Genomic DNA, 25284 nt, shown 5'->3' on the forward strand with positions numbered 1-25284 from the left:
TCAGACCATATAAATGGTCAAGTTAGGCCAATGTGTGCCTTGGATCCAGTAGTTAGAGCAGTGCTGTGTGCTTTGCTCGGGGTTAGTGCGTGACTGATCAGCAGCCTAACCTTGGTTTTTTTAAATAAAAATATAGTATCCAATTCCAAATCATAATTCATTATTCACTTGATATCATAACCCTTTTCACTTGATGATCGTTATTCTCAGTCTTGTCCTTAAGACTTCCTGAGCTAGTTAGCTCATTTGTGCGATGTTATTTATGTTCTTTTCCAGTTAAGAAGAAACCAGTTGGTAGCGAGGATCCCCAGTCCAGCGCGAGAGCTAGGGGTTCAGGTTGATCAAGTTAAGCTAGTAGGCATCTTTTGGAATAATTTAAGTTTGTAAAAGTTTGTATTAATGTTTAATACTCAGTTCTGATTTTGAATAATTGGGATTTGGACGATTTATAATATAAGTGTGTGTTTGGCTTGTGTGCATACTTTAACCTGTTGAGGTTCGTGGTAGTTGGTAAGTAGGGTCACTGCATATTATTATTATCTTTATTATTGTTATAAGCGGGTTAAAAATAAGGTGTGTGTGTGTGGACCCCCAAACTTCTGACCCGGGTTTGAAGGGCGCCACAGGTTTGGTATCAGAGATACAGGTTATAAGTCACTGACACAAGCCTAGGTTGACGGGAATGGGTAGAGGGTTAGGATTAGAAGTAAGGAATAGAAAGATAGAATGTCGAGAGGTCGAGTGATACGTTATAATAGGTATTAGTATGATTCGCGTTGTGATTCGAGATTCTTATATTACAATATGATTTCAGATAGCAGCGATGGCCAACTCTTTCATCCCCGTATCAGCTGATCACTCAGAGCCTTCAGTTGGAGTACCATCTTCAGATCCACGTCCTGTTGTTCCACCAGTGTTGGTTATTCTACCCCCACCTGTGTTGCAGCCCATGCCACTGCAGGCTATTCCACCCCCAGGCATGAGGCCACCTATCAGAGGACCCCCACCTGCTGATTCAGGCTTTACTGGTCATTCAGTTACAGGAGTACCTTTACAGTTCTCTTCCTATCATGTCCCATATCATCAGTTTGAGGCTTGCCTTATGGAGCAGCGATTCTTACAGGGTCAGATTTAGGAGTTATTACATATCATGCGTACCAGAGAGGTTGGGAGTGGTGAGAGGCGACTCAGAGAGAAGCTTCAGGTGTTTCGTAGAGCAGCTGCTGTGAGGATTGCTGAGGCTAAACATGAGGACATCACCCCTGATTTCCTAGTGGAGTGGGCTAAGTGGGTTCTAGAGGAGCTTGAAGAGATTGGAGGTCCAGACTTGCCATGAGTCGGAGATCTAGAGATAGAGATGCAGATTAGTGTTTTTATGGTTGTGTAGTATGTACAGTAGTGTGTAGTATATATCAGTAGACTTTTGAGTTGTATTTATAGACGAGATCTGTTGACTAGTGAGTAGGTTGTTGTACCCTTTTTACTTTTACTTCCGAAGCGTCTTTACGCTTGTACTACCCAAAACTTTTGATATATATACCAGTACCTTTTCTTTTCCGGCATTGTCATTTATTTTACTACACCTGTTTTACTTTAACTTATTTATTGCACCAGTTATACCCCTGTGATACCATGTACCCTGTTCTCTTAACTGTTTATATTCTGTAAAGAAGTATGCAATTTACTTAGTTCAACGGTTACAACTGTTTTCAAAAAGAGATATTTATGTTTTACAAAACTTCTCTTTTATGCAAAGGATGTGATTTAAAAGCTAAATAAGTTGTTTGATTCTTTACAGAAAATGCCTCCCAGAAGAAATACCCGCACCAACACCCAGAATGAAGAAACCAACAACAACAATAACAACCAAGATGATACAAACCAGAATGCAAACCCATGACCCGTAGACCCAGCAATAACCCAGATTCTCCAAATCTTGGCCCAACAAACAGTTCACCTGGCACAACAACAACAAAGACAAACCAATCCCCAGATAACTTTCAAAACTTTTCAGGAAATAAACCCACCAGAATTCAAGGGTTCCTTAGAACCGATTGAAGCAAATGTTTGGTTAAAGGAAATAGAGCAGTCATTTTCCTTAGTGAAGGTAAAGGAAGAACAGAAGGATGAGTTTGTGCGTTATTACTTGAAGAATGAGGCCACCTATTGGTAGGAGACTGTGAAGATATTAGAAGGTACAGATGATATTACTTAGGAGAGGTTTAAAGAATTGTTTTTAGAAAAGTATTTTCCCCAGTTTGTCCAGGATCAGATGGAGCTGAAGTTTTTAGAGTTAAAGCAAGTAAATATGTCGGTGGCGGATTATGAAAGTAAGTTTGAAGAATTGTCAAGGTATGTGCCGTCATATGTGAATACTGATAGGAAGAAGGCTAAGAGATTCCAACAAGGTCTGAAGCCATGGATCAGAGGGAAGGTAGCCATTTTTGAGTTGGATACCTATGCAGGAGTTGTATAGAAGGCCATGATCGCAGAGACAGAGAGCGAGATGTCACAGAAGGAGAAAGAAAGCAAGAAAAGGAAATTTGAGGGAAATGAAGGTTAGTCACAACCAGGGAAGTTTCCAAATTTTAAGAAGGGCAAGTTTCAGCCAGGGGGAAATTTTAATTTCAAGAGACAAAATGCAGGCGACGGAGGCCAGGGCAACCGTCCAGTTAATGTGAATCAGCCGAATCAGTTGAGGTTAACTTTTCCAGATTGTCAGGTATGTGGGAAGAAACATGGAGGAGTTTATAATAAGCTGAATGTCGTTTGCTTCAAGTGTAATCAGAAAGGGCACTATTCGAGGGAATGCTGAAGTCAGCCAGCAAGAGAGCCAGCAAACAAGGATCAGCCTATCCGGAATCCAGCAATTAAGGTTCCAGCTATTGGATTTACGTGCTTCAAATGTGGAAAGCCAGGATATATAGCCAGGGATTGCAAGACACCAGCCCCAGTCAGTAATGCATTGAGGATTATGGGATCTACCCCAATAGTGAATGAGACTCCAAGGGCTAGAGTTTTTGATATGTCTGTGAAAGACGCTATCCAGGATACTGACGTCGTGGCAGGTACACTTAATGTGAATTCTTTATGTGCCAAAGTGTTAATAGATTCGGGAGTAACTCGATCATTTGTTTCACAAGATTTTGTTAATAAGCTAAATTGTCCAGTTGAGTATTTGAACGAAATAATGACCGTGGAATTAGCAAATCAAGAACGTAGATCTGTTAATCAAGTTTGTGGGAATTATGAGGTTGAGATTTCTGGTAGTAAGTTTTGTGTAGATTTGATACCCTTTAAGTTAGGAGAATTTGACGTTATCTTAGGCATGGATTGGTTATCTAAGCACAATGCCCAGATAGATTGTCGAAATAAGAAGGTAATAGTGAAAACGCCAGATGAGAGGATAGTAACATTTAAAGGCCAGAAGCAGGTAAAGAAATTCTTAACGATGATTCAAGCCAAGAAGTTACTACAGCAAGCATGCGAGCATTTCGTTGCATATGTGATTGACAAAATCCAGGAGCCAGCAAAACTTGAAGATATCCCAGTCGTCAATGAATTTCCAGACGTGTTTCCCGATGAGTTACCAGGACTTCCTCCAGACAGAGAAATTGAATTTGCAATTGACTTAGCATCTGGAACAGAACCAGTATCCAAGGCCCCGTACAGAATGGCGCCCGTTGAGATAAAGGAGCTAGCAAAGCAATTACAAGAGTTGTTAGAAAAAGGAGTAATCAGACCTAGTGTATCCCCGTGGGGTGCACTACTACTATTTGTCAAAAAGAAGGATGGAAGCATGAGACTGTGCATCGACTACAGGGAGCTCAACAAGCTTACAATCAAGAACAAGTATCCGTTACCCAGAATTGTTGATTTGTTTGACCAATTAAAAGGAGCCAAGTACTTCTCCAAGATTGATTTAAGATCGGGATATCATCAACTAAAGATTAAGCCAGAAGATATACCAAAGACAGCTTTCAGGAGAAGGTATGGACATTATGAATTTTTAGTGATGTCTTTTGGATTGACAAATGCCCCGGCAGCGTTCATGGACCTGATGAATAGAATTTTCAAGGAATATTTGGATAATTTCGTTATTGTGTTTATAGACGATATTTTGATTTATTCAAAGACGGAAGAGGATCATGCAACACATTTAAGAACAACTTTGGAGATTTTAAGGAAAAAGAAGTTATATGCTAAATTCTCGAAGTTTGAGTTTTGGCTATAGGAGATTCAGTTCTTAGGACACATAGTCAGTAATGAAGGGATCAAAGTGGACCCAGCAAAGATTGAGGCCATTACAAATTAGGAAAGACCGAGAACACCCACAGAGGTAAGAAGTTTCTTGGGATTAGCAGGACATTATCGTCGATTCGTTCAAAATTTCTCAAGGATTGCAACACCATTGACAAAGCTTACGCGGAAGAATGAAAAGTTTATGTGGAACGAAAAATGCGAAGAAAGTTTTCAGGAACTGAAGCAACGATTAATCACGGCACCTGTTTTGTCACTTCCCGACGATCAAGGAAATTTCGTAATCTATAGCGATGCTTCTCATAAAGGACTCGGATGTGTTCTGATGCAGCACGATAAAGTGATTGCGTATGCGTCAAGGCAACTGAAACAACACGAACAGATATATCCTACTCATGATTTGGAGCTAGCAGCCATAGTTTTCACTTTGAAGATTTGGAGACATTATCTATATGGAGAAAAATGCGAGATTTATACGGATCATAAAAGCTTGAAGTACATATTCACACAGAAGGAGCTTAATATGAGGCAAAGGAGATGGTTAGAATTAATCAAGGATTACGACTGCATGATTAATTATCATCCCGGTAAAGCGAACGTTGTAGCAGACGCGTTGAGTCAGAAGGAAAAGTTAAATGTGTTATCACTACCCGAAGAAATATTATGGAATTCCAGAAATTGGAATTGGAAATTAGAGTTTGCAAGCCTGATGAAATGAAAGTGTATAGTATGACTTTCCAGCCGGAGTTGTTAGAGATGATAAAGAAGTGTCAAGAAGAAGTAATGGATCAGGACATAAATCGTTTGGTAGGTGAAGAATTGTGCATGCAAAAGGACGATCAAGGTATTCTTAGGTTTTCTTCTAGAATTTGGATTCCACCAGTGACGGAGCTGAAGAATAAAATTTTACAGGAAGCTCATAGTTCAAGGTATTCAATCCATCCAGGGAGTACCGAAATGTATAGAGATTTAAAGGGAAATTATTGGTGGCCAGATATGAAGAGGGAAATTGTGGAATGGGTTAGCAGATGTTATACATGTCGGAGAGTTAAAGCAGAGTATCAAAGACCAAGTGGATTGCTACAGCCATTGGAGATTCCAGAGTGGAAGTGGGAACATATTGCCATGGATTTCATAGTTGGATTACCAAGGACAAGGGCTAATCACGATGCCATTTGGGTTATAGTGGATAGACTTACCAAGTCAGCTTATTTTCTGCCTATAAATGAAAGATTTTCGCTCGACAAGTTAGTCCATATATACCTGAAGGAAATTGTAGTTCGTCATGGAGTTCTTGTATCTATTGTATCTGATCGAGATCCAAGATTTAATTCAATATTTTGGAAGAGTTTTCAAGAATGCTTGGAACAAGACTGAATATGAGTACAGCTTACCATCCACAGACGGACGACCAGAGTGAAAGAACGATCCAGACAATTGAAGATATGTTACGTGTTTGTTCTATTGATTTCAAAGGGAGTTGGGAAGAGCATTTACCTCTGGTAGAATTTGCTTAGAACAACAGTTATCACTCTGGGAGTTAAGAAATTCTAGAGAAAAGAGAGAAAGTATTAAGAAATAAAGTGGTAAAGTTAGTAAGAGTATTGTGGAGAAACCCAAAGGTTGAAGAGTCAACCTGGGAGTTAGAAAGTGATATGAAAGAAAAGTACCCTCATTTTTTTTCTTAGGAGATTCTGAGGACAGAATCCTTTTAAGGGGGGAAGGATATAATATCCGGGATATATCGTGTAATTATTTTTGCTAATAGACAATTATTATATGTGTTCAGTATCTATTCTGTGAATTACTTGTTAAGTGTTAAATGTGTTTGGATGTTTAAAAATAATATTAATTGAGTATTTTAATTTTTATATGTCCAAAATAAAATATAGATAATTGTCATATCTTCCTAATTATTGTTATGTTGATTTATGATTTTATAGGAAATATATGGATTTTATAAAATCTTTTTCTGAGTATTTAAAAACTATTTTATACAATCGGGAACCAACTGACGTCATCCGTTGTTACGTTTTTATAACCCGAAACTTTTCCGAAAACTCCTTCCTAACCTAATTGCAATATTCTGAGCATTTTCCATGTGTCGACTTTTTCGATCCGGCGTACGGTTTGTCCTGCGCGGGTCCCGGCGCAATATTTTCGATACATTATTCGTTTCGGTAAATCAATAAAACTCATATTTTTGATAAATGGGATCTTTTTATTAAACTATCACAATTATCACCTCGTAATACGTGTAACCAGGCGCTGAGACCAAGACCGCAGTACAAATTGTACAGGTTTGGATAATTATCCCGAAAACCGATACCGTTTGGATCAGTTTTTATAAATAAACGTACCATTTTGTATCTGGAATGATCCAACGGGATACTAATTATCCGTAATTATAAATAGCCTTTACCGTATTTTATTCCGTATCAAAAATCATTTGCAGACAGTAATTATATAATTTTCTAGAGAAAATACTTATATTCATAAACTTTTCAGAGAATCAAACTACTATTTGGAGGTGTTATTGAAATCTGCTCGGGAAGCTCTAGTAACCAAAACGGAGGTTTTGAAGAGTACTATCAGATTATACAAGTTCCAGACCTGCTGAATCAAAGGTTTATTTTCTGAAAATTTATTTAATTTCGAATTATTTTTATTAAAATATGAATTTTTGTACGGATGATTGTTTGAATGATTTGATGCTTGCATGTTGTAGAGCTTGTTTTCCTGATGATTTTCATATGTCATATGACTGATTTGGAGTTCAATAACATGTTCAAAATTGAGTTTAATCTTCGAATTTTAAAATTAGGGGTTATAACCCGTATGAATGTTTTGAATTGAATTTGGGGCTTTTTGATTTAGGGGTTATTAGCTGTTGTATTATAGTGGGTTTTGTTCCTTATGACATTTGCAATCGATTGGTATATAGCTCGTTAACAGAGGATTAGTGAATCGAAGGGAGTTGTGTTTTGAAGTTTTCGTTGGTTCAACGGAAACCAGTGATGTTCTTGGCCATTTTCCGGCAAGGTCAGGGGTTATTGATGTGATTTGATTGCATGATTGTGTTCCTGGTGTTGTGTAGATCATATCTGGAGTAGATGGTGGGGTGAGGATATCGGAATCGTGTTCTCCGGCCATCCCCGAAATTTTCCGGCGACTAAACTGCAAAATTGCAGTTTAGTCCCTGTACTTTTGAAGATGGTGAAGTTCAGTCCCTGAACTTTCCATAATTCGCATATTTTGGATTCCTGTTTTAAAATTATTTAAAAATCATATTTTCTATTTATTTTAATTATAAAAATCTGTTTTTAATTTTTGAAAATTCCAAAAAATTATTATTTTAATTCCAAAAATTATTTTTAATTCAAAAATAAATCTGAATTAATTAGTTAATTAATTTCAGTTAATATTTAATTGATTAATTGGTCAATTAATTCGAAAATTAATTGATTAATTGATTTAATTAATTATTAATTGATTTTAATTAATTATTTAATTAGATTTAATTATTTAAAAATGATTTAAAAATTCCGAAAAATAGTTTCGAGCTTTAAAATATTATTTTAAATTGTTTTCAAGGCTTGATAATTATTATAAAATTGTTTTGAAGCCAGATTTGGCCAATCGAACCATGTTTATTATTCTGAAATTGATCCCACGACCCGTTTTAATTCCGAAAAATGTTTTAAAAATCATTTTAAATATCTGAAAGCCTGTTTACGACCCGAGACTTTTTTATAAATGATATATCATTGATTGTTTGACGTGTTATGTATTATATGTGACTTGTTGGTTAACTGCCGGTCTATATGTACGGTGTTTACTTGTTTATAACGTAACTTTCAATCCGTTAATTGGATTTGGGTGAAACGAAGGGTAGATAGAAATATGTTTCGAATAGAATCATATAAGTTGAGTATTGATAGATGCTTATGATATATGGCCGATGCTCTAAGTAGGAAGGAAAGATTGAATATGATGGCAACATCAAAGGAGTTATCTGAAGAAATCAAGAGATTTGAACTGGAACTTTGTGCTTGCGGAAAAGTTGAGGAAGTTTGTCGTGCAATGACTTTTCAGCCAACATTGGTGGAAAAGATAAAAAAATGTCAAGGAGAAGTAATGGAGAAAGAGAAGAATCAGTTATCTGGAGAGGAGATTAATACTCAAAGGGATCCTACACGAAGCCCACAATTCGAAATTTTCAATCCACCCGGGAAGTACCAAGATGTATCGGGACTTAAAGAAAAACTTTTGGTAGCCAAATATGAAGCGAGACGTAGCAGAATGGGTTGCACTTGTCAGAAAGTGAAGGCAGAACATCAACGACCAAGCGGATTAATTCAGCCCCTAAAAATTCCAGAATGGAAATGGGAAAATATCGCTATGGACTTTATAGTAGGACTACCGCAAACGAAATCCGGGCATGACGCTATATGGGTTATAGTTGATCGTCTTACCAAGTCAGCGCATTTCCTTCCAATTAACGAGAAGTCATCATTAGACAAATTGGTTCATCTGTATGTGCGCGAAATCGTACTAAGGCATGGAGTACCCGTATCAATAGTTTCAGACAGAGATCCCCGATTTAACTCGAGATTTTGGAAGCAATTTCAGGAATGTCTGGGCACGAAGTTAAATATGAGCACGGCGTACCACCCGCAGACTGATGGCCTGAGTGAAAGGACAATTCAAACAATCGAAGACATGTTGCGCAGTTGTGCAATCGATTTTCCAGGAAGTTGGGACGACCACTTGCCGTTGATTGAATTCTCTTACAACAATAGATATCATTCCAGTATCGGTATGCCACCATACGAAGCTTTGTACGGGCGAAAATGTAGATCACCAACAAGTTGGGATGAAGTAGGAGAAGGAAGAATTCTCGGCTCAAAATTGGTACAACAGTTGCATGACACAGTCAAGTTAATTCAGAAAAGGTTACTGGCTGCTCAAGATAGACAAAGGAAGTATGCGGATCCAGCGCGTAAGGATGTTCGATTCCAAATTGGCGAAGCTGTTTTGTTGAAGGTGTCACCTAAAAAAGGGTTGTCTAGATTTGGCAAGAAAGGGAAGTTATCACCTAGATATATAGGCCCTTTTGAAATATTGAGTCAAGTGGGGAAGGTGGCCTACGAGTTGGCCTTACCACCTCAGTACCAGCATGTGCATAATGTGTTCCATGTGTCGTTGCTTAAGAAATATAATCCTGATGCTAGCCATGTGATAGAATATGAACCTGTAGAAATTCAGGCAGACCTGTCATTTGTGGAGCAACTGGTCAAAATACTCGACTGGCAAGAGAAGAGTCTTAGAAATAAGTCAGTAAAGTTAGTAAAAGTACTTTGGAGAAACCCTAAGGTCGAAGAATCGACTTGGGAGTTAGAATCTGATATGTGTTCCCGATATCCTCATATGTTCTCTTAGATTCTGGGGACAGAATCCCTTAAGGGGGAGAGGATGTTACAACCGGTATTTTCGTGTAATATTAATTATAAATTTGGTGTAATTATAAAGCCGAATTCCAATATATTCAACTATTGTATGCTTGTGTGAATGAGAATTTCTGCGTCTTAAATTTTCGTTATGTGGTATATGATTTTTCAAATCAAAAAATTATTTATTTATTTCATTTTTAATTTATAAGGAATATTTAAAACCTTGAATAAATTTCTTTCTAAAAGATATTTTGTTCACAAATTTCAAAAGTAGTTTTATAAAATTTCTAAAAATCCAAGTTATTATATGGTATAAATTTTATAATTTTTGAACTTGTATTTTATTTTATAAAAATAAATCTTTATAAATGTTAATTGTCATAATTAGCAAATTACAAAGTTGTCCTTGCATGCAAATCCTTTCTATTCAATCCAAAAGGGCTAAAGAGACAATTACCACCCCACTAACTCTTATTTTTCTAGCCAAATTCCTTCTTTACCCTTGCATGCAAAATGATCCAAGTATAAGTGGAGGGATAGTCTTGTCAATTCCTATTTCCACTCATATTTGTCAAAACAAAAACCATAAAACAAGTAAAAGACATGATCATTTTACACTCCACTCACCACTAAACCCCCTCCCCATTTTCTTCATTCCTCAACCAAGCTTCCACCTTCTACTCAAGTAAATGTTACTTCACATACCATGATCACATATATTCCAAAGAGTTTTGAGTAAAAAGTTTAAGTTTAAAGTTGCATGTTAAGGTTTTAGTTGAAACTCAAAGTACAACCTTGATTCTTGTGGATTTAAGGTTATTTTTGAGAGGACTACAAGGAATGGTGAAGTGTCAAGTCTTGAGAAGGAAACTCTTGATGCTAAATGGCCATTCCCTTCCATTTCATTCAGCCATGACATTAAGGGAGCCGAATGAATAGTCCTTGAGATCATTCTTGTTACTTTGTTCAATTTTAGTATGTTTATGTGATAATGGCTTGAATTTTGTTGTGAAAATTTGATGAAACTCCTTGCATTCTAAGTGATCATCTAGGTATAGCTTATTTTAGGCTTGCATGTCAATTTTATGGTAGAATATATTTAGAAAATATGTTGTTTTGGTTTGCAAAACTCAAAGGCATGCATGCATGTGGAATTCTCTTAGAATGTTATAAGATTTTGATCATTCGGAAAGATTTTATTAGTAAGCTTTAATTTCAGTAGGAATAATGTGTTAATATTGATTAATGCTCCTTGATGCATGGTAATAATTTGTGTTTATCTTTTATAAAAATGCATATCTTGTTGTTTCAAAAACTTGATGATTTGTGAATTGTGAAATGTGGTTTCTTTTGTTTTTCCATGATTGCACCTTAGGTAAGGATGATCTCCACCAAGATTATTTTGAGTATAAGGGAGTTAGTTCAGTAGATCACCATGTTCAAGTCTTGGTTTGGGTATTAAGTTGTTGGTAGTTGAGTTTGTCAAGTCAAAACCTTGGAGAAAGGAGAGTCATATTTCTGCAGAAAATCAGTTTAGTACCCTGAGGTTTAGAGTGAGTTTTGACCATGTCATTGATGTGCACTTTGAGGACCAAGCCACCAGAAGTTAGTATTAGGAGTATATAAAAGGTTTTAGGTATTGATTGGAGGTTTTCATGTCATTTGGTTAGGTGCACAAGTAGAATAACAAAATCTGTCCAACAGGGGACAGTTTTGTTGCAACTTAGAAATAGAGAGATTTGACCATGTCATGGGTAGGCCCTCATTAGGCCCTGTTGGGCCTTAGTTAGAGGGAGTGTCAGAGAAGTTTTTCCAACCATAGTTCATAGGATATGAGTTAGAACCATGTGTCACAAGTTAATTCAAGTCAGGGTGTTTTCTGCCCAGAAAAACAGGGGAACCATGGACTTTAAGCTTAGGCCCAAGAAGGCCCAAGCCAGGCCCTTGAGCCACATCAAGTTTGGGAGATGCCCGTAGGTCAGGAGAGTCTTGTGTAAAAGTTTTGAAGGAAAAATTGTAGTTTAAGAGTGTCTAATGCACTCAAGAAACCATAGTTTTTCATTCTGAAATTTGCACCAGTGAGCACTTTCACTTAGCACATAGTTTTAGAACACTTAGGAGTGAGATTTAGGTTGACCACCATAGTTATAAGATAGTATAAGGTCAGTAGAGAAAAAGGAACAAGTGAGGGTCAATAGGTCTCGGATAGTTTAGAAAAGGCACATCGAGTTAGGAAACCAAAATTTGAAGACTTTGTCTAGTTTAGCGACCAAGTGACTTAAGTTGGGGGATCGAGATCATCCAAGCCTAGTGTTGTATTATGGTGTATATGGTGTTATTTGGTATTAATATATGATATGTGATTATGTGGCTATGTGTGTGCAATTATAATTAAGTGTATATAGGCCTAAGTGTCGTCCGTGTTTAAATTCGGGTTGTAAATAGGTTAAGTTGGTGAGAATATATTATAATGAGGATTATTATTTATGTAGGATCTCGAGACAAGGGAAAACTTGCCATAATGGTCGAGTGAAGCTTCCAGTTTCTCCTACCAGTCAGACCAGACCAGCCTTTCTCAAGGCAAGTGATTCAACTTGTCCTTCATATTCACTGCTAATAGTTCATACATTGCCGCAACTATCCTGTGTCATTTGATATATTAAATCAAGCGTATCTTATGTTTATCTTTGAATTATATAAAGATGTCATGAACCCTCGAGTACTTATTGCAAAGTAGTCCTATTATGATAAAGTAATTTGCTGCCATGATAGAATAAAGGGTTGTTATAACACTTGGTTGATTCTCTTGATTAACATGCTAATGATTCCTAAGCATTGATATCTCATCCTGATACTTGAACCCCTATAGAAACTTACCTTGAATCCTGAATGCCAGATATTTATCAAAGTGATTCCTCATCGATTGATACCCCTCTTTCTTATCCTAAAGCTTGACAATTCTGATATATCCTGAGCTAAAGATTATTTCTTCATACCTTAACACCCTTAGTATTCATGAAGCTTATCTTCTTGATGATCCAACACCTGTACCTTAACGAGAAACCATTGCTTTAAGCCCAATTTGGCATTACCCTTCATAATATCCAATAGCCTCACTAGATCCCCTTGTCCAAACTTTGATATATGAAAATCATTCAGTTACCCTAATAGAGTATAGTTTTGTGAATCATGGCCCTGAGATTTAGTTCCATTTTCCCGTGTTTCGAGTTGATCTATAATCCCTTGATAAAAATTGTTAGATATATTTGATAATGTCATGGCTAATATGTTTTATGTTTAGATTTCAGATCTTATTTGAACAGAACAAATCAGTACTTAACTGATCAGTACTTATACTGGACGACAGAACTTAAGGGATATCAGTACTTATGTTATCAGGAGATAAGCATCAGGAGATAGATATCAGAACTTAAGTGCTGAAGAACGATCAGATAAGGACAGTAGCTGATTGAAGTTAAGAAGATCAAGATAAACATAAGAAGAGATATGCATGAAGAAGGAATTCCGTGAAGAATGGAATACTTGGAATAGAAGATATCTGATTGATATATTTTAGGAAGCAGAATTATATTCCATATCAATTAGCGATTATCTTGTAACTGTGTAGTATATAAACACAGACATAGGGTTTACACTATAAGCATTATCATTATCGAGAATATTATTTACTATAACCCTAGCAGCTCTCGTGATATTTTGTTCATCACTGAGAGATAACATTTCCGGATTGTAACAGAGTTTATTGTTTCAATAAAGTTTGTTTTCTGTTACATAAGTTCTTAAAGTTTGATTTGATTGTAATAAACACTGTATTCACCCCCTCTACAGTGAAAGTGTGACCTAACAAGTGGTATCAGAGCCTTCTGTTAACACACATACAGTTAAAGATCCAAACACAATCATGTCTGACACAGAAACTCCAACTAAGCCTACCAAAACTGAGGAATCATCAAAGACATCAACTCAGAGTCGATATGAGACTATCAGAGTTCCCATATTGAGACCATCTGAATATCCCATATAGAAGGTAAGGATGACCATGTTTCTGGAAGCAACAGATCCATAATACCTTGATAGAATCAAGGAAGGGCCTCACAAACCTACCAAGCTCGCTGTTGTAGTTGCAGGTGAAGCAGCAATGACCGTACCAAAGGAAAAGAGTGATTACACTGCTGAAGATATAGCATCTATTGCTAAGGATGCCAAGGTACGACACTTATTGCATAGTGCCATTGATAATGTAATGTCAAACACGGTAATCAACTGCAAGACTGCTAAGGAGATATGGGATGCACTGGAGACAAGGTGTCAAGGAACTGAAACAGTTAAGAAGAACATGAAGACAATACTCACTCAAGAGTATGAACACTTTGACTCTAGGACTAATGAGTCATTGACTGATGTATATGATAGATTTGTCAAACTCTTGAATGACTTGTTATTGGTTAATAAGGAGTATGATCTTGAAGATACAAACCTTAAATTCCTGTTAGCTCTTCCTGAATGTTGGGATTTGAAGGCAACAACAATAAGAGACAACTATAATCTTGATGAAACAACTCTTGATGAAATCTATGGAATGCTCAAAACTCATGAACTTGAGATGGAACAAAGAAGCAAGAGGAAAGGAGGAAAGTCAAGGACAGTTGCTCTCAAGGCTGAAGAGGAATCCCCCAAACCACCTTCCTCAAAGAAAGACAAGGGTAAAGCTCTTATCATAAAGTCTGATACTGAGTCATCAAGTTCTGAGAGTGATGATGACTCAGATTCTGAAAGCTTGCCTGAAACTGATGCTGATGAGGAGATGATGAAGCTGTGTGCTCTTATGGTGAAAGGAATCACAAAGATTGCATACAGGAAGTTGAGGAAGGGAAAGAAGTTTTCCAGGAAAGGCATAAGTTCTGATAAGAAGAATTTCAGAAGATCTGAAGGAAGAGGAGGAAAGTCTGACAGAGGAGATTACGCTAATGTTAAATGTTATAATTGTGGTGAGAAAGGCCACATATCTCCTGATTGCAAGAAGACCAAGAGTGACAAAGGCAAAGCTCTTGTCACAAAGCAGAAAAGCTGGACAGACACCTCAGACTCTGAAAGTGAGGAGAACTATGCATTGATGGCAAATGCTGATAAATCAAGTTCTGAGAGCAGTTCTGAAGCTGCTGAAACAAAGGTACCTCAGACTACTTATGCTTTTCATACTGATGATATTAATGAGTTGAGAAGATATCTTAAAACCATGTTTGTTAGTTATAGAGATCAAACTTTAACATGTGAAAGATTAACTTCTGAAAATCTTGCTTTTAGGAAAAGAAATGATTTCTTAGAAAAAGAGTTAGTCATGTTCCATCAAACTCAGCAGGATAGAGATGATGCTTTTTATGTTAGGGATGAAGTGCTAAAAATGAATGAATCTCTAAAAACTGAGTTAGAAAAGGAGAGAGAGATTATCAGAACTTGGACTAACTCTGGCAAAACAACTCAAAATTTGCTAAGCAGTGGAAACTGGAAAGAGGGCTTAGGCTATGGAGAAAATAAAAATGAAAAAGGAACTGTAGAAATTAAGCCTGTTGATAAGCAAAAGCCGAAGTTAAAACCTGTTAAGTTTGTAACTGAAAAATCTGAAAATGAGAAATCAGAAGTTAAAAAGGAATTAGCTTCTGACAAACTAAAACAGGAAAAGACAGCTGAAGTTAACATAGGCTTAATGACAAAGAAGCAGCTTAAGCATAAGCTGAAAGATGTTAAAAATGCAAACAAGGTAAAATCACCTAGGAAAAACAGGAATGGAAAGGAAGGTGTGAATAAAAGCAATAACTATAAATCTGTTCCTGATGCTCCTAGGAAAGCATGTCATAACTGTGGAAGTTCTAACCATCTGGCTTCTTTTTGCAGGAAGAATAAGAATATTAACTCCTTATCTACAAAGTCAGGAGTTAAGAGTCAGTCTGTTAGATACAAACCACAAAATCCTTGTTTTCATTGTGGTAGTTTATGGCATTCCATTTATACTTGTAAGGAATATCATAGTTTGTACTATGATTATTATCAAATAAAACCTTCTTTAAAGAAAGTTTCTGTTGTTCCTTCTAGTGTAAGTTCTGATTCAAGTCTGGTAGTATAAGTTCTGATAAGAAAACTGTTAACATAAAATCTGATGCTAAATCCGCTGCAAATGTTAACAAACCTAAAAAGGCCAAAGGATCCAAGCAAGTCTGGGTCCTTAAAACTAATAATTAGTGGTCTTTTTGATTGCAGGGCAACAGGAAAAATATTTTAGTTCTGGACAGTGGATGTTCAGGACATATGACTGGAAATAAGGCCCTGCTATCAGACTTTATGGAGAAAGCTGGCCCAAGTGTTTCTTATGGAGATGGCAACATTGGAAAAACTTTGGGATATGGCAATATCAATCTTGGGAATGTCATCATTAAAGATGTAGCTCTGGTCTCAGGACTTAAACACAACTTACTGAGTATAAGTCAAATCTGTGACAGAGGTTATCATGTTGATTTCTTTGCAGAACATTGTGAAATAGTTAGTAAATCCAAAGAAAAAATTGTTCTGAAGGGATTCAGGCATGGTAACATTTATGAAGCTAAGCTTTCAACAAGTTCTGATGGTTCTGCAATCTGTTTAGTAAGTAGAGCCTCAACTGAAGAAAGCTGGAATTGGCACAAGAAACTCTCTCATTTAAACTTCAACAAGATAAATGAACTGATCAAGAAAGATCTTGTGAGAGGACTGCCAAAATCAGTGTTTGTTCCTGATGGTCTTTGTGACTCATGTCAGAAGGCTAAACAAAGAAAATCTTCGTTCAAGAGCAAGACTGAATCATCAATTCTTGAGCCTTATTATCTGCTTCATGTTGATCTATTTGGTCCAGTGAATGTCATGTCTATTGCAAAGAAGAAATATGCGTTGGTCATAGTAGATGAGTTCACCAGATATACATGGGTGTATTTCTTGCACACAAAAAGTGAAACTGCATCTATCCTGATTGATCATGTCAAACATCTGGATAAATTGATCAAAGATTCTGTGAAAATTTTGAGGAGTGATAATGGCACTGAATTCAAGAATCTGATAATGGAAGAGTTCTGCAAAAATCATGGAATAAAGCAGGAATTTTCTGCTCCTGGAACTCCACAGCAAAATGGAGTTGTTGAAAGGAAGAATAGAACTCTCATTGAAGCTGCACGAACAATGCTTGAAGAAGCAAAGCTTCCAACCTATTTCTGGGCTGAAGCTGTGCAGACTGCTTGTTTTACTCAAAATGCAACACTCATTAACAAGCATGGAAAAACACCATATGAGATGGTGAAGAACAAGAAGCCAAATCTCAAATACTTTCATGTATTTGGATGTAAGTGTTTTGTTCTCAAGACTCATCCTGAACAGCTATCCAAGTTTGATCTAAAAGCTGATGAGGGAATCTTTGTTGGATATCCACTTTCTACAAAAGCCTTCAGAGTCTATAATTTGAGAACAAAAGTGGTCATGGAATCTATCAATGTCTCTTTTGATGACAAGAAGATCACTGGCCTTGAAGATTGCATTGATCATGATCAGCTGAGATTTGAAAATGAAGATTCATATTCTGATACCTTAAGTCCTGACAATCTAAGTCCTGATACTGTAAATTCTGATGGATTAAACTCTGATGTTATTGAAACTGTGGTGACTACGTCAAAGAAAGATGCACCAATGCAGGGGGAGCATACTCAAGATATTATCACATCTCAAGAAGCATCAGAACATACATCTGGCTCTTCAAATTCTGATTCGTCAAGTTCTGATAAGCCAAGTACTGAAAATCTAAATACTGAAGGATCCAACTCAGAGAGCATAGTTTCAGGGGGAGCATCAGAAAATGAAACAGAAGACAGCATGAATCATGGGGGAGCATCCAGTTCTAGAGAAAATCTTCCATCTGCAAGGAAGTGGACAAAATCACATACACCTGATTTGATAATTGGAAATCCTGAGGCAGGTGTCAGAACTAGAACAGGTACTTCGAATGAATGTCTTTACAATTCTTTTCTCTCTCAGTCTGAGCCAAAGAAAGTGGAAGAAGCTCTTCAAGATGTTGATTGGGTGCAAGCAATGCAGGAAGAGTTGAATGAATTTGAAAGAAACAAAGTCTGGACCTTAGTGCCAAGACCTAAGAATAGATCGGTTGTTGGTACAAAGTGGGTATTCAGAAACAAAACTGACAGTGATGGCATAATTGTAAGGAACAAGGCAAGGCTGGTTGCAAAAGGATATTCTCAACAGGAGGGAATTGACTATGATGAAACATTTGCGCCAGTTGCTAGGTTAGAAGCCATAAGGATATTCATGGCTTATGCTGCTCACAAAAAGTTTACTGTCTTTCAAATGGATGTGAAAAGTGCTTTTCTCAATGGAGAATTGGAAGAGGAAGTATATGTTGAACAACCTCCAGGCTTTGTAGATTCCAAACATCCAGATTATGTCTACAGGCTTGATAAAGCACTTTATGGACTTAAGCAAGCTCCTAGAGCATGGTATGAGACTTTAGCTCAGTTTTTTCTGGAAAGTGGATTCAACAGAGGAACTATTGACAAAACACTGTTCTATCTCAACCATGGCAAGGACTTACTTTTGATCCAGATTTATGTTGATGATATTATTTTTGGGTCTCCAAATGACAAACTTTGCAAAAAGTTTGCCAAACTAATGCAGTCAAGATATCAGATGAGTATGATGGGAGAACTCAGTTATTTTCTGGGCCTTCAAGTCAAGCAGAGTAAAGAAGGAACTTTTATTTGTCAATCTAAGTACACCAGAAACTTGCTGAAGAAATTTGGAATGCAAGACTGTTCAAGTGCATCCACTCCCATGGCCACTGCAACAAAACTGGATAAGGATACTGGTAATTCAGTAGATATTACTGATTACAGAGGTATGATTGGCTCACTTCTCTATCTAACTGCTAGTAGACCAGATATCATGTTTGCTACCTGTCTTTGTGCAAGATTTCAAGCAGATCCAAGAGAACCTCACTTAACAGCTGTAAAAAGAATCTTTAAGTATCTTAAAGGAACAGCTGATCTAGGATTATGGTATCCTAGAGAATCAGATTTTAAATTAATAGGTTACTCAGATGCAGATTTTGCAGGTTGCAAAATTGACAGGAAAAGCACAAGTGGAAGCTGCCAATTTCTTGGAGGCAGGTTGGTTTCTTGGTATAGCAAGAAACAAAAGTCAATTTCCACATCAACTGCAGAAGCAGAGTATATTGCTGCAGGAAGCTGCTGTGCACAGATTCTTTGGATGAAGAATCAGTTACTGGATTATGGGTTAACATATTTCAAAATCCCTATTTACTGTGATGATCAAAGTGCTATTGCTATGACAGGTAATCCAGTTCAACACTCTATGACAAAGCACATCAGCATCAGGTACCATTTCATCAGGGAACATGTGGATGAAGGTACAGTGGAATTGCATTTTGTTCCCACAGATCAACAAGTAGCAGATATCTTCATAAAACCACTGTGTGAAGCTACCTTTTCAAAATTGGTAAATGAACTTGGAATGATTTCAGGTTCTTTCTCTAAATCTGCTTAAACTTGTTCTATGTTATCAGACTTTATGATCAGTATTTACAGAATTAATCTCTTTGTATATTCTGTGCATTAATTGATAAATGTCCTTAAGTACTGACTGTTGTCTGATATATGTTTCTAAACTCTGATAAGTGATATGTCTGTTTCAGTAACTATTCAATCCTATGAGGATAACTGTGCTAGATACTGATCTAGTAATCTTCAATAAACAAATGATCCCATGAAAGAAGTAATTATTTCTGTGGAAATCTTATGACACAAGCAAATTCTGATATTTGAGCTTAGTTTAGTTTACTTTATTCATCTTATTACTAAGTCCCAAATTAGAATAATGCTACTCATCTGTTAAGTTCTGATTCTAGTAAAACTGCTGAATGTACTAAGTGCTGATAAACCTCACTTATCAAAAGAAAAAAAAAATCAAAGAATAACATCAGGTACTCCTTTGAGATCTAGAGTAAAAATGTGAATGGGACGACCCAAGTGCATTGCTGGTATTAAGTAAATATGCATTAGAAAAGCAAAATATTTTCTTGGTGACTTTTCACACTCTATGATTACTGGAGAAATACTCTGATAATAGCATAAATTCTGATAAACAGTCGTGACTCACTTACACTGAGAAGCCACTGTAAAATAGAATTTCAAAAGATGCATAAAATTAGCACAAAAACAGTTGAGGTGGACTCATGCATGAACTCATTTATCAGTAGGTTTCAGGATAATGACAGCTCTTTAGCAAAATTTTAATTATGACTTATTTCTAAGATATACTGAAGTAGATCAGACTTTACTCTTTGTCTGTTATTTAGCTTAATGCACACACTAATCACTCCATCTGAATGATGAAAATTTCTGTGGTGGTCTATGTTATTTTAGATAAACAGTCATTGTGTCATTTTTGCACAAATTCTGAGGACAAATTCTAGTTCTCTGATGATTAAGTTCTGACGTTCATAACTAAGCACTTGTATGAGTATTTACTAAGATAGATATTCCTTGTTCGAGTTAAGACATTATGTTCTGATGACTGTTAAGTTCTGGTATAGGTCTAAGTTCTGATTTTTCAGTCTAACCCTTTACTTGACTTATCTGTGAGTAAAATTTGGTAACAGTCTCAGATTAATTTCGAAATGTTGAAGTGGAAGATTAATAGTCTATGGTTAAAACATAATGGCACTCGTCCTTGAACAGTTCACTCTTGTTACATGTGCACATTCCTTTTCCAATGACTGTTATTCTTTTTCAAAGTCTAGGGAGACGAGGTAGAATTAATTCTACCTGTCAGCATTAAATATCTTTGCGTCTCTTGGCATTCTCTTGCCTAGAATTAAACAACCACTTCACATCAGTCTTTCCATCACACACACTTATCCTCCTTCTTCTGTCAAAAACACAATGGTTCGATACAACATGTTTTTGAACACACAAACCTTCACAATGGAGCTTAGTTGTGCTGAGTGGCAGCAGGAGTGGCATATAACAGCCATTCCTGAGGAGATCTGGGACTCTGTCCCACAGGAGGTGCTGGCTCACCTTCTATTCTTCGAGATGGATTACCATCGCCATCTGGAGCGCCTGGAGGAGGAAAGGCGGGAAGCTATCCGTCAGCAAGAGCGAATCATTCGACTCGCTATCTTGTTTGTCGAAGATAGGAAGAGGAAGATGACTTAATCTCGTCTTCTTCCTGTTCTTCTTCATCCTCAGCTTTGTCAGGCTTCTTAGCTAGGACTAAAGCTGTTGACGTTAGGAATAGAAGCTTAGGGAAAATCTTGTATTGATGTAATTTCTATTTCATATATGTATTGACTTGATATATTAATGAAAACTGTTTTTACTTCAAGATTTTGTCTCTGAGTTACTTTATCTTGTGTTGTTAAATCCTGCTTGATATTCTGATGACCATTTAAATTTTGTCTTTATTTAAGTTCTGATTCTTTGTCAGCACTTATTCATCGAAATTATCTCGGTCATTTTTAACATGATTCATTTTCAGAATATTAATGTTGCAGTGAAAAATAATTCAATCAGTGCTAACGGTTTCAATTTTGAATTAAAACTGTGTCTCTTGATAACTGAAATGGTTTTTCCTTGAAACAAGGCAACTGGGTAAGTAATCATTCCTGTTTTCTCGAGCCCAGTAACTATCCGTTATTACTGCATGTCTGACAGGTGTCCAACGGTAACATTTTTTTTCAGAGTATAAGAACAACAGAGAGAAGATTTCTTTAATCTTTTATTTTCTTTATACTTTATCTCTCTTCTTACTTTTACTCTCTTTTTCATTCTTTCTCACGTTGGTTTTTCATACAGACATTATCTCAAACACCTAACAGGCATACTTGAATTTCAATATTTTTTCACATGGCACCAAAGGATTTAATCATTGATGGAGCAAAGTTTGTTCCAAACAACTATGCTGCAATTCTTGATCATGCTGAAGCTCCATCTGAATTGCATTTTGTGCAAGATCTTCTTGCACATAGTGAGGTTGGGTACGCCTTAACTCAGCCTGAATTATTTTCAAGTCAACAAGTTCTGCGGTTCTGGAGGACTGGAGTTTTTGATGATGGTGGTAAATGAGGAACTCCCAGTATTATCTTCCAAGTGGGTGATTCATCCTATGTAGTCACTCCTGGTACAGTACGAAGAGCATTACATCTTCCAGAAGATTGTACCTTCTCTATACCAGAGGAATCAGAACTTCGGGGGTTAATGACTGATTTGGGATATGAAAAGAGTCTGACGAAACTTGGACAGTTGAAACGGGCTAATATCAGAAGAGAATGGAGTTTTTTCTTCGATTGCATCACCAAGGCTTTTGGCAACAAGTGTTCAAATTTTGATGCCATCCCAATTCTGAGTCAGCACATCGGGTATGCTATTATCCATCAAACTCATTTTGATTTTGCAACTGGAATAATTGGTTTTATTGGGGATAGGATGACAGAGGATCGAGATGTTGTTTATTTTGCTAGATTCTATCAACTTATTTATACGTATTGTACTGCTGAACCCCAGTTAGTCAGCACTCAAACCCCACCTTTTAAGGTTGCAAAAAGGTACTTTAACGACCTGATAAATGCTGACACAAAGAAATCAATGGTGAGACAATTACAGATTCCTCAGTCTGTGAAACAGATTCTGGTAAATGCTGATCCTGCTACTTACAAATCTGTTTACTCAAATGTTCAACCAACTCACCATAACCAAAATCCATCAACCTCAGTCCCTACCTCTCATTCTACTCAACCTACCCTCAGAACTTATCTCAAATCCTATCTCTCCACTTCACAGACTGCTCAACCTTCTTCTTCAACACCTACTGTGAAGCATACATCCTCTAAACCAAAGAGAACAAAGACTGTTCCTCAAACATCTCAGAAGAGGAGGAGGATTACTTTGAGAGATGAATCAGATTCTGAGGATCAGATTCCCTCTTCAGAACCTGTGGTAAATGAAGCTAAGAAGGCAACTTCTCAGAAGGATTCTGCAATTGGGGGTTCTAGGCTTCTCAAGAGGCTTAGACGTATGACGGTTCCTGAAACTCCCAAGGAATCCAAATCAACAAGGAAGTACAAGAAACAGAGGGCACAGAGGCCAGTTTCAGATGATGAGGAAGAAGCAGCTAAGGAAGGGGATCAGGAATCTCTGATCTCACAAGACAAGGAATTTGCTCCAGTCACTTCTTCTCCATCAACTCCATCTCAGGAACCTGTATCTGACAAGGCTAATTCACCTTCTATGTCTCTTGTTGATCCAGGCACAAGTGCTGAAATTGATATTCAGAACCTGGTTGTGCCTGAAATACTTTTCTTAGAAGCTCCAACAGCAAATAATCCTTCCACAACACCTGTTACTGATGCTGTTCAAACTCCTGAGTTATCACTAACACCTTCTCTGCATCAAGATGCTGATGATCAGATTTTAGGTGAGCATCAGGATATGGCTGTTGATCAGAACTTAGTATCAGATCAGCAATTAGAGGATGTTGAAGCCTCCATTGCTACTCACACAGTTGTCTTATCAGAAGATACTGATTCTTTAAGTTCTGATGCTGCAAATGTTGGAGATACTGGTGAAGCTGCTACAACTGTAGATGCTGATGAAGCAGGTCCTTCAGGACATACTCCTCCACTGACTCTTCCTAAGTCTGAACTGGTAAAGGAGTTTGTTATCAGGGATGCACCAGTACCTTGGAGTGAAACTCCTGCAGGTCAGGAGTGGACTAAGGAATGGAACTCAGTTTCATGTGTTCCAAATGCTTTACATCTTGCTGAGCACTTGACTAAAGCTGATGAAATGTTACATTCTGATGATTCTAAAACCCAGCTTCGAGTCACTGCATTGAGTACTAAACATCTACAAGGTCTTCATTCCAACACTCATGCAGAGCTACACAAGATTCAGGAGAACTTTATCAAACAGGAACAAGTTTGGAAAATTGATAAGAAAAAGTTCTTCCAACCTACCATTGACAGGGTTGCTTATATTGAGAAAACTCAAGAGAAGCAACAAGCTCAGATTGATCAAATTCTGACAAATCAAGCTTCTCAGCAATCGCAACTTACTGAAATCCAGACCTCAGTGGAACTACTTATCTCTCTTTTATTACCTGCTGATGCCAAAAAGGGGGAGAAGGTAATTAAGTCCAAATGCAAAACCAACAAGTCACTGCAAGGAAAGGATGATGGAAAAGATGACCAAGGAAACTCTGGAATGGGTAGTGGTCATAGTCAAGGTAGAAGGTTTACATCAAGACAAGCTAGTCACAGAACAAGTTCTGATACTGGGAAAAGAATAAGTTCTGCTGCTGGTAAAAGGATAAGTTCTGATGAACTTCTAGATCTTGATGAGGAAATGTCAAGACAGTTATTTCTTCAAGAAAATCCAGGGATGGACTTGGAAAGTTTAAAGGAAGAAGAAGCCAGACTTAAATCAGAGAAAGTCACATCTAAATCTGAAGCTTCTGGTAAAAAGTTACTTCCAAAACCTAAAGGCATTGTGATCAAAGAAAGGATACATACTGAAGAAACTTTGGCTAGATCACAACCACAGATAGATCCAAGATCCAAGGGTAAAGAAAAGGTTGGTGAACCTATCAAGCCTTATGTACCTCTTGAGGAAGAAGAAATTACTGATGGAAAAGATGATCTTGCTCTGACTTCAAGAAAAGTTCTTAAAATAACCTCTGACATGGCTCAAGTTATTCAGAGTCAAGAAATTGTAAGTTCTGATATTCAGAAGAAGCAAGTAACCTCTGACAGTGCTCAAGTTAACTTGATATCAGAAAATAAATCTAAAACACTCCTACCAGGATTCACTAAAGCAAAACAGACTCAATCTTTGAAGACTACTTCAAGTGGTTTTGAAGCAAGAGTAGTTACTGGAAAGGAAGCTACAGATAAAACTGGATTGGGAAGTGCTGATGAAAGAAGAGTACACAACACTACCGATGATCCAACTTCCTTGAGTGAACCAGGTATTGGAGCAACTCCTGAGAGATTGAATCAACTAGAATCTGTACAGATGGTTTACCATACCTACTTGAAAGAATACATCATGTTATATTTCATGACAGATGGTAGGGTTTATCATATAAGACAAAATGCCATTCCTTTGAAGTATTTTGAAGAATTGGAGCATGTACTTTTCTTACTTCAAGTGGATGACAGAATAACAGAGACTGCTGCAAACTACTTAAAAGAACAGATTCAGAGACAGAAAAGACTTTATTCTGTTAAGTCTGACAGCAGATATGTTCCAAAGTACAGAAATCACAATGGTGATATTGTTGATATGAAGCCTAATATTGCACAGATCAGAACATATCTTGGTATTAAGGGGCTTGAATTCAATCTAGAGTCTAACAAAGCTTATGTCATAAGACTAGATCGGGAGTTGAGAAAAGCAAAGATTAATGATCTCAGAGCTGCAATATTTCAAACTGGTGAAGATAC

The sequence above is a fragment of the Apium graveolens genome, chromosome 6 (assembly GCF_009905375.1).
Source record: "Apium graveolens cultivar Ventura chromosome 6, ASM990537v1, whole genome shotgun sequence".
NCBI lineage: Eukaryota > Viridiplantae > Streptophyta > Magnoliopsida > Apiales > Apiaceae > Apium > Apium graveolens.